This window comes from Panthera uncia (assembly GCF_023721935.1).
Source record: "Panthera uncia isolate 11264 chromosome B3 unlocalized genomic scaffold, Puncia_PCG_1.0 HiC_scaffold_1, whole genome shotgun sequence".
Taxonomy (NCBI): domain Eukaryota; kingdom Metazoa; phylum Chordata; class Mammalia; order Carnivora; family Felidae; genus Panthera; species Panthera uncia.
The window spans coordinates 67,024,956-67,031,975 of NW_026057582.1; the positions used below are offsets into that span (position 1 = coordinate 67,024,956).

The 7,020-nt window shown below is 37.4% G+C and overlaps 1 pseudogene; it reads left to right on the top strand.

Annotated features, from left to right (window-relative positions):
- The first annotated feature begins 5,323 nt into the window (after positions 1-5,323).
- LOC125910324 (ubiquitin-conjugating enzyme E2 E3-like) lies at positions 5,324-6,034 on the top strand (annotated as a pseudogene).
- The last annotated feature ends 986 nt before the right edge of the window (positions 6,035-7,020 follow it).

Below are 7,020 nucleotides of genomic sequence, written 5' to 3' on the forward strand. Positions count from 1 at the left end.
CTGTTTGATACAAATTCTGATTCTCAAACAAAACTGGGAATTTGTGTAGAACAGTATGATCCACATCCATCAGAAGCAATACTGTTCTTCGTGATGGCAATAAGGATGGAGAGTTGAAAGGGTTTGAAATTACAGTGGAATTCCTAAACTTCTGAAATTGGTCTAGAATGTCAAGTGTATGCCAAATAGTATTGGTCATGGTTTAAGCATATATGGTTAGCCAGTTGACGAGCTGTCTTTTACAGAATATGTTGATGGAAAGTTATTTGTAAGCCAATGTTTTAGTCCAAGAGAAACTGAGTTTACCTGACTATCGGGCTTTGAGGCTTCAGAGTACATATGGTATGCCCAAACTAGCCACCATCTTCTATTCTAATCACGGTTAAAGTCAGCTGTGGGAGGCTGCCGCCCTTGAATGGTTTATAATCAGCTTGAGACATGAAACTGACTCACTTCTGGAAGTGTGGGGGCTGTTCTTTCACTCTTTTCAGTACATGAATGCCACCATAAAATAAGATTAAATGCCCTGGGGTTTCCCCCGCTGCTTCTCTTCCCTATTTGTTAACTTTTCATGGTATGTGGGCTCATACTGTATTTATATTTTCTCAGCTTCAAATGATCTCACTCACAATTTTGCATTGGGCAGCCTGCTTTGCTGTACTTCTAAAATAGGACGTATTTTCCTATTATGCTATACTTTTATCACATTACTTTAAAGAGGTGAATACTTTAAACATAAATAGATGTAATACTTAAACTCATTAAAGTTATAATATCTGTCTTGGTGCCCCACTCCCTTCCATGTCATCTCTTGGGAGGTTACTTGTGAGCTTTTTCACATTGTCTAAAGGTAGCTGTAAACTCGTCCTCTAAAATACCATTCTTAGGGAATCACACTGCAATTACAGACTTTCTTCCTAAAGCTTCTAAACGTCAACTATAATATTTTGTTTCCTTCTTCTAAAAGTGTACTGGTCTTCTAAATTATGGACATATCTTCTAGGATCTTATAGATGTTTCTCTTATTTGGGTTACTGTTCCCGTGAATTTTGAAAAATCTTATAAAGATCTTCCCCACGTAGGATGTTCTGGCCATGAATTTCAAATAATCTTCCTGAGCAATTTCACAAAGGTAAAAATCCTGTATGACTGTGTTAGTCTGGGAATTATGCATAAAGGCAGTTAACTTATATCCATAATCTAGAAGTATAAAGCTTATTGGTACCATGGAACAGCAAAATAGAGAGAGAGAGAGAAATAAAAAGATACTGTCAAAATCTTTCTCCATCATGGACACAGGTATAGGCAAACTCTTTGAAACCCCCAGTGTGCTTAGCACAGCACTATTGCCCAGGAGTGTTAGCCATATTTCAATACACACCTGTGTTGGCCCCACACTGGCTAAGGTGCTGTTAGTTCTCACTATGGTGGAAAAAGATGAGAGGCCTTCTCCAAGTTCTGAGATTCTCTTGTCATTGGCATGGTATGTTTGCCCCTTACCTGGCCTGGATTAATTGTGTCATGTGGATAACTGCCTGCTGCATGCTTCTGAGTTTCCAAGTAGTCACTCAACTCTAACATCTCAGTTCCCTCTTCAATACCATCCTTGACACTCTCCTTCATTTTTGACAGGATATTCATCCTGATTATGTACTACGTTACCAACATCCCTTTGGAGTCTTTGATCCCATAATTTTATAATCTCATGCCACTGATCATACAGCATCCACAATACACTCAAGATGTATGTTCCATTTTGTAAAGTGCAACTGCATAAAGGCATTAAAGCATGACATTTAAGAGACATTAAACAATCAACAAATTGACTCTTACCTCTGGTATTAATATAGCTGTAGGAATCAGGATTCTCCACCTCTTTCCTGGAAAATAATTGAAACTCAATTAAAAAAAAAATTAAAACTCTCACCTTTCCAATTTTGCTAAATTGGGAGACACTCAGAGTCTAGAGTTTCCAAATCGATGAATAAGATTACCAAAGCCATGTGAGATTAAAAGGAAAAGAAAAGAAAAGAAAAGAGAAAAAAGAAAAGAAAAGAAAAGAAAACTTATGGAATATCCGTAGGAAGATGACCCTGTAACATTAAATCTCAAAAAGTTCCACCAAAAAAATAGAAGCCCTAAAGGAAAGAGATAGCCACCATTAAAGACAGAATTCAGACGACTGTAGGAGTTTATGTTTCTACCATGATGGAGGAAACAGTACAGGACTTACCACCTACCATTACGAATTAGAAAAATGGGAAAATACAAATAAAGGGTTTTTAGACATTGTACAACAGGCTTTAATCACCAACAGTAGAGAAAAAGTTAGGTGAGCTTTATAATCAATGATTTCTGCTTGGAAGAACTCGCTGGGCCCTGTTGTGAGGAGGTAGCTCCCAAGCAGAGTTCAGTCATACTTTCATAGCTCAAGGCAAATAAGAACAGGGACCTATATGTCAAACAATTCCCAGAAATCACAAAGGGGTGTGAAAGCTCAAGTTCCCAAAAGTCAGAGTGCAGATTCCTCACCGACCACCTAGAACATTCAATAGAGATACCAAGAGAGCTAAAATAGGCCTAATGCAAAGACTGTCCCAAACTAACCCTACCACAGCTTCCAAGAAAGCCCTAATTGGATAACACTGAACTGTAAGTAACTTAACTGCTTGGCAGAATAAAGTTTTATAATAACAAATAACAACTTGAAGGAAAAATTAAAAATACAACGTTCAGCAACATGAAATTTATAATGTACAGCATTTCAATAAAATATTGTTATACATGTGAGAAGGAAAGAAAATTAAATCCATAGTGAAAACATAAATCAGTCAGGGGCACCAGGGTGGCTCAGTCGGTTAAGCATCTGACTTTGGCTTTGATCATGATCTCACGGTTCGTGGCTTCGAGCCCGGCGTCTGGCTCTGTGCTGACAGCCTGGATCCTGGAGCCTGCTTTGGATTCTGTGTCTCCCTCTCTCTCTGCCACTCCCCCACTCCTGCTCCGTCTCTCTCTCTCTCTCTCTCTCTCTCTCTCAAAAGTAAATAAACATTTTTTTAAAAAGATAAATCAATCAACACACAAAAAAACCATAAATGATAAAGATGAAAAAATTAGCATAAACTGACTTTAAAGTAGGTATCAAAAAGTATACTCAAGAATTTGAAGACTAACATGAACATAATGAGACAAAGCATGAAATACATAACAAAAATATAAAACTTCTAGACAAATACAATATCTGCAAAGATAAATTCCCTAGATGAAATTAACAATGGGTTAGGCATAAAACATTTAATTTCTGTAAAGGAAAAGAGTGTTTAAGACAAATGTTAAAAACTCATTTAAAATTTTAGGTAGAAATAAAATTTTATGTACCATAAAAATTATAGGAGGGAAATAGCATATTATTTGAAGATACACTGCAATAAAAGTGTGTCAGTCAGAGGATAGAGAAAACACCCAGTACTTTGAACAGGGTAAATATAATAGAAAACATATTAAAATCTGTTTGTTTTTGGAAAATAAAAACATGAAATATAAACCAGAGAACAATAAAACTGATTATCTATATGCAAAGTGGAAAGAATCAGATGGAAGGGATTTGGGATAGAGTGACACTGTTCTGAGTATACCTTTTTAAAATAGTTTCTATTTGGAAGTATTCTACATAATCAAAAATTTAAATCAAATTAACATTTAACAAGAATGGGAGGAAACACCTAAAACTAAATGCAACCCCCCCCCAACAAAATTAACCCAACAGTATTTCAAATAAAGGACATAAATACACTAAGGAAGGAAAATATATTAATACGAGTAATTTTTGAACACAATACTTTGACTATATACTGTCAATCTAGGGAAAGCAAAGAACTAACAGATTTTGAATTCTTAGTACATTTGTTATTCTGTGTATAGATAATTGAACAAATGAGTTAATGTTGTTGTGAGCCAGGGTTTTCCCTGTGAAAGAACAGAGATACAAATATGGAAAAACCCTGTAGGTTTGGTTTGCAATTGAAGGCATCAGTATGCACTCTTAATTTCATGTATATATGCATATCATAGCTCTGTTGAAAGGGTCTGGAGGCAATAATACACCAATAATGAGCATATCTACTGCCACAAAAAAAAAAAAATCACCAAAGGTGAGTCAAGAAAAGTACAAAATGAGTCTAGAACATCTTATTGTGTAAGGGGGATAGTATTCAAAAAAAAAAAAAAAAAAGGATAAGAACAAATGTCAAGAAGACACAGAAGCTAAGCTATAGGGTCTCCTGTTGGCCAAATTTGCAACAATTTGAAAATCAAAATAAATAACGTAGTAATGGAGTATAACCCAATGATTAGAATAGAATCTGTAAGTCCGTACTGATGAAAGATGCGAAATAGATAGATGATAGATTGATAAATAGATGATAGATGGAGAGAGAGAGAGAGAGAGAGAGATAAGATGATAGAAAAAGAAGGAGGGAAGGAAGGAAGGAAGGAAGGAAGGAAGGAAGGAAGGAATAAAAAGTAGAGACAGGCAGACAGGAAGAAAGTTATCTCCATTACAGTAAGATGACACCACAAATACAGATAGTGATGGAGTTGGAAATTTGTTACTTTGTAGCCCTCATAGTGTACTTGCATAGTGGCTTCAGAGTGTACTTTAGCTCATACCTTTATGGAAAACAAATATTAACTGAAATTATATTTGTTTATGTGCAGTTCCTTTGCCTTTGGTCTTACAGAATCCACTCATTCCCAAATTTACTTAGGCCAGAACCTTTTCTCCCTATCCCTGCAGTGAGGTTGTTTTGTTAATGTCATATAGTCAGATTCCTGTGTGACAGTATGTCTTACATTCTGAGATCTCCCAATCTTCTAAATTGCTTTTTTATTTGCACACAATAAAATTCATTCTGGTGCTATAAAAAGTCTTATGGGTTTTGACAAAGGCAAAATGTTGTATATCCATCACTCCGGTATCGTATGTAAACTTATCTCCACAAATCCCTGCTTCTTGACCTAAACCAGCCTGCCTGCAAACATCATCAGTGGCCATGCCCTTAAAAAAAATAGTTATCCTTTAAAAAATTCCTAGGGGACACAATCCCCCCTCCTTTCAATTTGCCACACTCCCCAGCCCAAATCTCCTTGGCTTCTTTTTTTTTTTTTTTTTTTTTTTTTTCCTATTCCCTCAACCCCCACTCCCAGCTGCCTGTATTTCTTTAAGGAAGGTTTTTTTTTTTCCCCCTCTCCTAATCCCACACTGTAGGACTGTATGAACAGGCCAGATGAGCAGTCGAATTTTCCAAGGAATAACTTCCCCAAGATGTCCAGTGATTGGCAATGATCCAATGATGAGAGCCCCAGCACTGGCAATGGTAGTTCAGAGGCACATCAGAGAAATCTAGCTGTTCCAGAGCCTGAAGGACAACAAGAAGGAATATCTTCTGTCACCCAGCAGGAAAAACAAAACAAAACAAGACAAAACAAAACACAAAAACACCAAACTGTCTAGGAATACCACTGCTAAATTACCCACCAGTCGTGTGGAAAGACTTCAGAAGGAGCTAACTGAAGTCATCCATGTTTCTCCTCCCAACTGCCATGCTGGTCCTAAAGCAGACAACATTTATGAATGGAAGTTAACTATACTTGGTCCACCAGCCTCTGTGTGTGAAGGTGGTGTGGTTTTTCTGGATATCACATTTTCATCGGATTATCCATGTAAGCCACCAAAAGTTACTTTCCACACCAGAATCTATCACTACAACATCAACAGTTAAGGACTCATCTGCCTCTACATCCTTAAAGACAACTGGAGTCCCACTTGGACAATTTCAAAGATTTTGCTGCTGACTTGTTCCCTTTGACAGTCTGTAACTCTGCAGATACTCCAGTTGGAAGCATAGCTTCTCTGTATTTGAGGAACAGAACAGAACGTGACACGAGTTGGGCAACACAATTCACATACTTTCTATACAATGAGAAGGAACAGAGACACCTTCTCACTGTGCTGCAAATCTTGGGGTTTTTTTAAGATTTTATTTTTGACTAATCTCTGCATGCAACGTGGGGCTCGAACCTACAACCGTGAGACCAAGAGTCATATGCTCTACCGACTGAGCCAGCCAGGCGCTCCTGTGCTGCAAATTTTTATGGCCTTTACATTATGGATTTCTGTGTTGTTGGGGACAAAAATTTTTTTCTTCTACCATTCTATCTTTTTGGCTGGTCTAATAATCAAATTAACATAAAAGAGATTAATGGGAGAAAAACAAATTTAATTACATACAAATGGAGATCCCAGAAAAATTTGAGACTGGGAACAAGTCAGGCGGTTGAGGCTTATATGCCATCTTGGGTAAAGGGATGAGATAGAGGCTGGGGGCTTGAAAGGGTAGGAGGATGATTCACAGAATAAGAAGAGCAGATATGTAATAATTAGATGTCTGTCCTGCCAGACTGATAGGTCATTTAGATATGTTATCCCTTGGTAATAGATCTTTCTCTGGGCCAGACCCCTTATATAAATATTTTTGGGGGTAGTTTAAGGGAGAAGGAAAAAGTTTTCTTGAGTTTTTGGGTCTTGATTGCCTTTAGCTCAAAATAATCCACATGCCAAAGTGAGGAGACTTTTTGGGGGAGACTTGTTCTGAACCCCTTCAGCGTATATAATTCTATTCTCTGCTTTTATCCTTTGAAAATTAAAAGACTTCCCCAAAGGGTAAATGCTATCAAGAGTCAAATTTTGTAGGGATGCCTGGGTGGCTTAGTCAGTTAGGCATTCGATTCTTTTTTTTTTTTTTTTTTTTTTTTTTAATATATGAAATTTACTGTCAAATTGGTTTCCATACAACACCCAGTGCTCATCCCAAAAGGTGCCCTCCTCAATACCCATCACCCACCCTGCCCTCCCTCCCACCCTGCCCTCCGGTCTTGATCTCAAAGTCATGAGCTCAAGCCCTGCAGTGGGCTCCCCACTGGGCATGAAGCCTACTAAAAAAAAAAAAAAAAAAAAAAAAA